General features: G+C 47.2%; 2 long non-coding RNA genes across 2 annotated transcripts; one reads left to right on the top strand and one right to left on the bottom strand.

Annotated features, from left to right (window-relative positions):
- Positions 1 to 449: 449 nt before the first annotated feature.
- Positions 450 to 4955, top strand: LOC148056060 (uncharacterized). The gene is made up of 3 exons (XR_015704151.1): positions 450 to 892; positions 985 to 1173; positions 1896 to 4955. It is a non-coding gene; the product is annotated as an uncharacterized LOC148056060 (long non-coding RNA).
- On the bottom strand, positions 3218 to 8089 carry LOC148056059 (uncharacterized). Its single transcript, XR_015704152.1, has 4 exons — positions 7791 to 8089; positions 6400 to 6861; positions 4962 to 5092; positions 3218 to 3322 (listed from the first exon to the last, which is right to left on the bottom strand). It is a non-coding gene; the product is annotated as an uncharacterized LOC148056059 (long non-coding RNA).
- Positions 8090 to 8091: the final 2 nt, after the last annotated feature.

Genomic DNA, 8091 nt, shown 5'->3' with positions numbered 1-8091 from the left:
GGGCCGCCTCGCCCCTCCGGGCCGGCTCCCGCTCCCGCCCTCGCTGCCCCTCACGCCGGCCCCTCGCGGCCGGGTTGCCGGCAGCGCCCCCGCCTTCCGCGCCGCCCGCCCGCGCCCCCCCCCCGAGGGGGGCTCTGCCTCCTCCCCCGCCGGCCGGCGCTGCCCCGCGAAGGCCTCCGGGCGCCCTCCCGCCGCGCCGCGGGGTGGCCCCGTCAGAGCCGGCGGTGCCCGCTGCGCCGCCCCCGCACCCCGCCGGCCGCGGCCGCCATCTTCGCCGCGCGTGCTGAGGCCCCGGCGCTCGGCGAGCCAGCGGGCGGCGAGGTCAGCCCAGCCCCGCCCAGCCCCGCCCCGCCCCGCCCCGCCGCGCTTGCGCAGCAGCCGGCGGCCGGCCCCCATTGGCTCCTCGCCGCGCCTCATTTGCATGTTGCGGGACAATAACAGCGGGCGGCTCCCGGCAGCCCCCGCGGCGGCGGCGCGGCGGGGCCCGGCGCGGCCTCCCCCGCTGAGCGGCCCGCGGCCCCCGGACGGGGCGGTCGGGGGCAGCCGGTTCGCCGGCTGGCCACGCTTTTACCTGTAATTATTCCAATTGCGTTTTCGACAGCGGGGCGAGCGAGGTGCGCCTAGCCCAGATACTTGCCCTCCACGCCCATATCAGGCCGCGTGTCTCGCGTGCCCCAAATAACTCGAAGGGACTGGGTGGCCGTTCGTACTTTCTGGCTATTAAGGACGGCGGTGTGAGTCACGCCACGCAAAAATTTGTTTTTAAAGGACAACTCCTCCTGTTTTTCCCCGGCGGGGTGCAGTTAGGGAGAGAGCCAGCTCACTGCGGCACGTGATGTTGGTGTGGTTTCTGTGGAAATGGATGAAAGTGCGGAGCGCTGAGCTATTTTGGGTAAGGGACACGAGATGCCAAACAAAACCCTCATGAAAAGGCCGTAGCGTGCAGTCACCACGCAAAACCCGCTAAAGTTCCTTTAATTGCAGGTGAGCGTGATACAAAGGCAGCGAGCCAGCTTTCAGGTGTCCCCCTGGACAACTTCGAAGACATCAACAACTTCAAGGCATCCAGACTTTACAGACCCACCGTGTTCAAAAAGGCCCAATGATTCCTTGTCTTCTGCAGCTCGGTTTTCCGCGCTGCTTGTGGGCGTGCAAAATGGATTTTCCTAGCAGGTAGCTCTGCGCAACGTGTGCAAATTCATTTAATGCCTCTGCGTACACACACGTGAAGAGGCGGCTGCTGCGCTATATAACCCGAGATGTAAATAACAAAACAATAGATGGGTGTAAATAAAGCAGGGGTAGGTGTGAAACCTGAACCCCAAGCTGACCCCAGTGAAAGGAAGAGCCGTGCGGCATATCCACGGACCCAACCCACGGGGAACATTATCAAAGCACGTCATTATAGCAGCGTTAAGAGACGGTAGGCATTTTGCTTGCTGCGTATCTTGACGGAGACGATATTCCTCCCCTTTAAATTGCTAAAGGCTAAGCAATACATGAAAATTTTCCGCCTAAAGCTGAAACTGTATCCAAACTTATTAAAAAATTAATCTGCCCCTTGGAATGGAAAGAAGGACAGCGCAGGGAACACAAGAGCAGCGCAGGCCCAGCCTTGGTGAATTAGGAAACTGCCAGATAGCCAAATGGACGAACACGCTGGAGATCAGGGTGTGTGAGATGACAGATGGTATTCGCGAGGTAGCTCTCCCCAGCAGCGAACGTTGCCGCCTCACCCCCTCCTGTATCTCTAGCAGGAAAGGGAAGCACATATTTTCAGAGTTTCCCTCATAGAGTCATTCTTTCCCTCCCCTCATTCTCATTCTTCCTCCTTCTTGTCCAGGTCCCTTCCAGGGTAAGTCCGGCCTGGCCTAACCCCTTTTTCTTTAACACAGCAGATTTCAATACTGCCTGCAGTGCCAGGGTGCCCTGAGGCAGCTCTGGCTAGCGCAAGGTGATCTGTCCTGCAGCAGCTGGGTGCGCCTTGCTTCTCAACCTGTGATCGCCCACCGTGCTTCCAACTACACCTGAGTTCTCCATGCCTCATCACAACGTGTTTCCCAGAGCTGGACGGGACGCTCTCTGTACCGCTTTGCCAATCAGCCATGGCTCACAGATTGAGAAACTCGGTATGAGCACGACGCTGTCAAACACACTTGGCAGAGCACGGCCCCGTGTTTCGGTAAGGGCTCCCAAGCCAAGGCATACCGTGAGCAGTTCGTGCTCCTCCATCCCTCGTCTGCCCAGGCAGCCAAGGAAGACTACAGCGTTGACGTGATTACTAGTAACCTTTGCTGAACTCCTTCACTCCTGCACGATGACGCTGTACCCAGATGAAAAATTGCTATTGGTTTTCATTCAGAGGATCGCTCAGCTCCCGTGAGACAAAGAACATTTTCAATGAAACGGCGCAGAACTGGTTTTCCCCACTGTTCGGTATCAGTCCTGATAGATCTCCCTGTAAATCCCTCCCAGTACATGCCCTGCTGTCTCACTCAGTATTGTTCTTGTAGCCTGAGGGTCGATATCCTGCCAAGTGATATTTGTTTGAAATTCTCAAATGCACAAATTTGGCACAAAAACTGGGGCAAAGGGCATCCCCCTGGTTACTGCAGCTGGGTGGAATCTTCCCACCTCAAAGTCCAAGATCCATTTACATCAGTTCATTTAAGCTGCAAAACAAAATGAACTCTTCCTGCTAGGCTTGCTCAGACAGACTAATAAATGCAACGGAGAGCGCTAAGCAGAAGTGCTGTACAATGTAATCAACTGTTGAAGGCACAAGCAGTTTTTCAGCTTGTATTAAGACTGATTCACTTGTAGCTGACGTCAGTCCTCCCTCCCTACTATCTTAGCCTTGGGATTGGAGTATGATAAATATTACCTGTAATGCCATCTGCTGTACAGAGACAGCCCAGGCTTCTCACTGTTTATTTAAGGGCTAATGTTGTGCTAGACCAGAATGCAGTTTATTTCAGCCTTATTTGACTTTGTTTTGACTCTAAATGCCTCTCTGCTTGAATTTTTAAAGTGATCTGTCACAGAGCAAAACCAATAAACATTGGCCTTGAAAAGAGGAAGTTCAGACAGCATAGTTAGCATCAAACAGAAAACTAACGTGAAAAGGACAACGATACCAGACTTCTCCACGTGGAAGAGTCAAGAGAAGGTGCAGAGTCAGAAGATCACCATCTCAGGATGGGGAACTAGGACCTCCCAAATCTTAGCTGTCTGAAATCCTGGAGAGCCGGTTTATTTTGTGTATCCCTCAATTTGTTCTCCCTCAATTTCTTTAGAACCTCACCCAAGTCATCCAGCTTCTCTATAAAATACAAAATATTGTAATTTAATGGTGACTCTGACTTTAGGTCAGTGGTAAAATTGTTCTGAATGGCACCAAGTTGAAAATACATATTTAGATCAAGTAATGCACATACAAAACTGTTTCCTTTTAGGATTTTCTCCTCATTTTAAAAGTTTAAAGTAACAGGAATTATACCACTTCCTGCAGAAGCTCTTTCATGATAGTAACTCTGCTGAGCATTTTTTATTACTACAAACTTCCTAACACTAAAACCTGAGTCAGTTAAAAGCTTTGTATATGGTGTGTTCAGAACAAGCAGCACACATTCAGCCAACAAATACCTTGAACGCCCCCTCCATCATCATTTATGAAGACCACGGTTAAGCTAATTCTACTCCAAGTTAGTTTAAATGTCCAAAAATAAAATTAAACTGTTTAATCAAAAGGATATGTGTCCATGGGCAGAATTTCTGTCATTGACCCGCTGCAGAGAAACATGTTGACTTTACCAGTTTACTCACTTAGATTTGCATATTCGTAGCTATGTTCGGGACAGGTATTGGAGCAGTATTCTGAAAACTCTAGTGTCTTTTGTTCTGAGGAACAGCAATAATTTTGTATGTGTAAAAGCAATTAAATTATTTAAATCTCAAGTAATTTTCAAAGGGAAGGGCTATGGTGAAAGTTATACAGTTCACAATTTAACTGAATTATTAAAACATGCTTGGATGAGAGAAACTGAAATATAAGTGCTTTTTGCTTAGTCTTAGCATTTCATAGAAGACATCTGTGTTAGTTTTATTTGTGTTTATAATCAGTTACTTCCCCTGGTTTTACTGTACTTGATGGGACTTAATCCTGCAATGTCTGGATTGCAAATGCCACGCTGTAATGCTTAAATGCACATCAAAATCTTACTGCTTAAAATATAATTAAAATAGTAATACAGTAAATACCTTAACATATTTTTAATAGACAGTAATCTACTGCATCTTAAACTGCTTAAATTTTCATTTTATAGGACCTCCCACATGAGGATCACAGTGCCCTTTTTAATTATTAATTAACTCACGTTGATAGAATAAATTAAAATCTTTGTGATGAAGAGCATCTATTATTTATTAATGTCCTGATCTTGTCCTACACACTGTGGAGTTTGTCCTTTGGAACCTGCTTCAGAAGTCTAACACAAGGGTGTTTTTTGTGGTGGTGGGATTTTTCAAATGTTTTTTCTTGTACTTGGCTTTTGTCTTGCCTTTCTTCTCTGTATGACAAAGGTGGGTTTTTCCCTATTTTCTTCATGTTTCTTTCTGCAGGGACTTTACTTACTGTATTCTCTTTGTGTGTACATATTGCTGGAGAGGCATCAAGACTATTGAACTATCACATCCTACAGTTAAGGAGTTCAGAGTTAGTCACTTAAACATTAATAAAGAGGAAACTGAAGTGACACAACAGTTATGTTCGTCCTATTCTTCTTTTACAGCAAGTATTGGAGATGGGTTTAGGTGAACTGTTGGCCTGAGTAAAGCCCTAACTTACTTCTGAAGAAACAAAAAAGGTCGTAAGAAAAACAGATTCATTACATTATACTTTGCTATTCAACAGTTGCCCAGACCTATTCTATTTCAATGGTAGATGCAGTAAGAAATAATACCTCCTCATTCATCCAGCTCCTGCCCACGTGCATTCAGGGTGCAATCCGTGCTTGGGAATAGCTCGCAGATTTCAGCAAGGCTTGGTTTTCATCTAGGAGTCTGCCCCCCTGTGCACCATTGCAAAGGAATTCTGGATGCAAAAAGAATGTATTAAATTATATTTTCCCTTGTGCATTGTCAACAGCCCTTTCTACTGATTTTAAATCCATCAGAAATGTCTAAACTAATAAGTATGGGTACTTCAATATTAATTCTATCATCTCATGACTCCGCAGTTGGACAAGTGACACAGAAGACAGAATACGACCAATGATGATAAACAATAAACTAAGCACCACTCTCCCTCCAAACCTGCAAAATAAATTCCAAATTTCAAAATTTGCAGGTCTTCCAGGTAGGAGAAACATCTTCATCCTTGTTAATTGACCATATGTAGTGTATGGGAGATGAGTCAAGGAAGTTCAAGGGACTGTAAGCCCCTAAGCTTCGCCCAGAGAGACGTCTAATCTCAAACATGTGGCAGCGAAGGAGAGAGAAGCCACGTGCTCAAGCTGTTCCTTCCTGCAGGCTTGCCTCTCCCAGCTGCGACAAGCACCACAGCAATTAGAAGTAAAACTCCAAAATCCGTTTTACTTTCCTTCAAGCAAGAGGATGCGGAAACTTCACTCACTTAATAGTGACAAAAGTAAAGAGCTTCGCTTGCCTTTTAACAGGCAGGAAAACAAGCCTCCTTTACGTAGGGGATGGTTCCCTGCCTAAGGCCTCCTTCTTCTTGAAGCTGCAGGTCTTCTGACTCTGCTAGCTGCAAACAGGTCCTTGGCTGACTTCTACAACCAGTGCCTATCTGCTTTATTAAGCAGGGCCAAAGGCACTAGAGTTTTCAGAGTAGTGCACCAATATCTGTCCTGAACATAGCTACAAATATGCAAAGCTAAATGAGTCAACTGGCAAAATCAACATGTTTCTCTGCTGTGGGACATCATTGAACGATACTGCTTTTTAAAGATTCCCATGATTTCCTCATATTCCACATATTCTCTTCTATGGCTGCAGCCAGTCCTGGCACAGCCTTAGTGAGAAGCAAAAAGGAGTCCTATGATGCCATTTTTACAGTCACTTTTCAAAATGGAAGTGTACTTGAAGTTACTGTTATTCTTCAAGCCTGAAAAAAAAACCAGCACCAGTAACATCATTTAGGAGACCTTATTGAAAGGAAATGCGTGAATGTTTCCAACCAAATCAAAATAATCTCAGACAGCAAAGAAATAGAGACTGAACACATCAGTTCTTCTTCCCCAAGGAAGAAGCCAAATACAGTAACTTTGGGTTATACTTGTTTTAACAGAAGGAATGCAGAAAGGAAACCCAGGTGAGACTGTTATTGCATGTAAGGCACACAGAGGCCTGAGGTACAATTAGACTACACTGGATTCTCACCTTCATGTCACCATGTCCTTAGAAGAATGAGGCCTTTCCAAGGGGAAGGATGACTCCAGGATTTCGCCATGTGAGATTTGCCACGAGCTCTTTCAAATCCATCCTAAGTTACCAGCTCTTTGATAATATCAAATGACCTTGGTAGCCTTGTACTGCGTGAAGCAGACAATAGTCTTGCGTAACTCAGCAACACCTTTGTGAATAATTGGCTCTCATGCAGCAGAGGACAGTGCGAAGAAGTGACAAAGACACCGTGTGAACTGTAGAATCATTTCCGTTTTCAATAGAAGAAGCTGAAATATCTTCAAAAGTACTAAATTTGCATGCCGGCACAAAGTTGTGCTGTTCAGATGTTGCGACTGGCACGGAGAGCAGTCAAACGTATTAAACGTAAAAGAGAACATGCCCTCTTGTGGTCTTTAAAGCTTTTGTTGGCTTCCCTTCAAGACGATAGGAACGAACCTGGTCAGAAAAATAACAAACACTGTGTAATGACGGACTTGACAGTTTGATGCAGGAACAAACGTAAAGTTGCTTTTGATCAGATAATGCAGAACACAGTCTTCAGCAAGTTTAATTTTAAGAAGTCGTCTCTTGGTTGGAACTGAAGCTTGGATGTTGACATTTGTAAGATAACCGTAAGAAGAGCAACAAGGCTCGTGGAAGGTCTAAAGCACAAGTCTTATGAGGAGCGGCTGAGGGAGCTGGCATTTTTAGTCTGGAGAAAAGGAAGCTGAAGGGAGACCTTATCACGCTCTACAACTGCCTGAAAGGAGGCTGTAGCCAGGTGGGGGTCGGTCTCTTCTCCCAAGTAACAAGTGATAGGATGAGAGGAAAAGGCCTCAAGCTGCGCCAGGGGACGTTTAGATTAGGTATTAGGAAAAAATCCCTCACCAAAAGGGTGGTCAGGCACTGGAACCGGCTGCCCAGGGAAGTGGCTGAGCGTTAGACTTGGCAGTGCTGGGTTAACAGTTGGGCTTGATGATCTTAAAGGTCTTTTCCAACCTAAACAATTCAGTATTTGTATAAGGAACCTTGATCATTTAGGCACTCTGTAGCTCAGGTTTTCCAAATTAGTATAAAAATACCTGTATATATTGCAAGATTACTAACAAGATTAATTAATGAGTACGCACACTGAGCATTAAGGACCCACGGCATTTTCAAAAGGAGGAAGAAATTGGCAAAACCTTAAAAATTGGTTTAAGAAAAGCAGATTAGTAAAAACAAAGTTGCGAAAATCTGCTAAAGACAGGATCAGATAGCTCACAAGGGGCCATTCCCCACACTCATTTTTTTGTGTACGGCCTTCCAATAGTGTTTTTGCCCAAACCGCGTACATGGCTTACACTTGGGTTGCTACACCTGAAACCTTTCCCTGTTGCCCTTGCCTTGGCGCCGAGGGGCCGCCGACACCCGGACGACCGCCGCGCTGGGCTCTTTCTGAAGGGGCTGGGTGGCACCGGCGGGCACCCGAGACCACCACGATGGCAGCGGCGAGGCGAGGGGGGCGGCCTCACAGGCGGCCATGGCCAGCCAAAGGCCCGGTGGGTGGCCTCTCCCCGAGTGTGGCGGGAGGTGGCAGCCAGACACGGCGGCAGCGCTGCCTCGCCAGAGCTCGGCCTCCCCTCCCCGCCCGCCATGCTGCACCGCCACCGTCCCATCGTGCCCCGCGGCCGCAGACCCTTTGTT

Source organism: Nipponia nippon, unplaced genomic scaffold (genome assembly GCF_047370975.1).
Source record: "Nipponia nippon isolate SJK-2023a ecotype South Korea unplaced genomic scaffold, ASM4737097v1 scaffold_18, whole genome shotgun sequence".
Classification (NCBI taxonomy): domain Eukaryota; kingdom Metazoa; phylum Chordata; class Aves; order Pelecaniformes; family Threskiornithidae; genus Nipponia; species Nipponia nippon.
The sequence above is the reverse complement of the archived record's forward strand: the minus strand, read 5'-3'. Positions and strand labels throughout refer to the sequence as shown.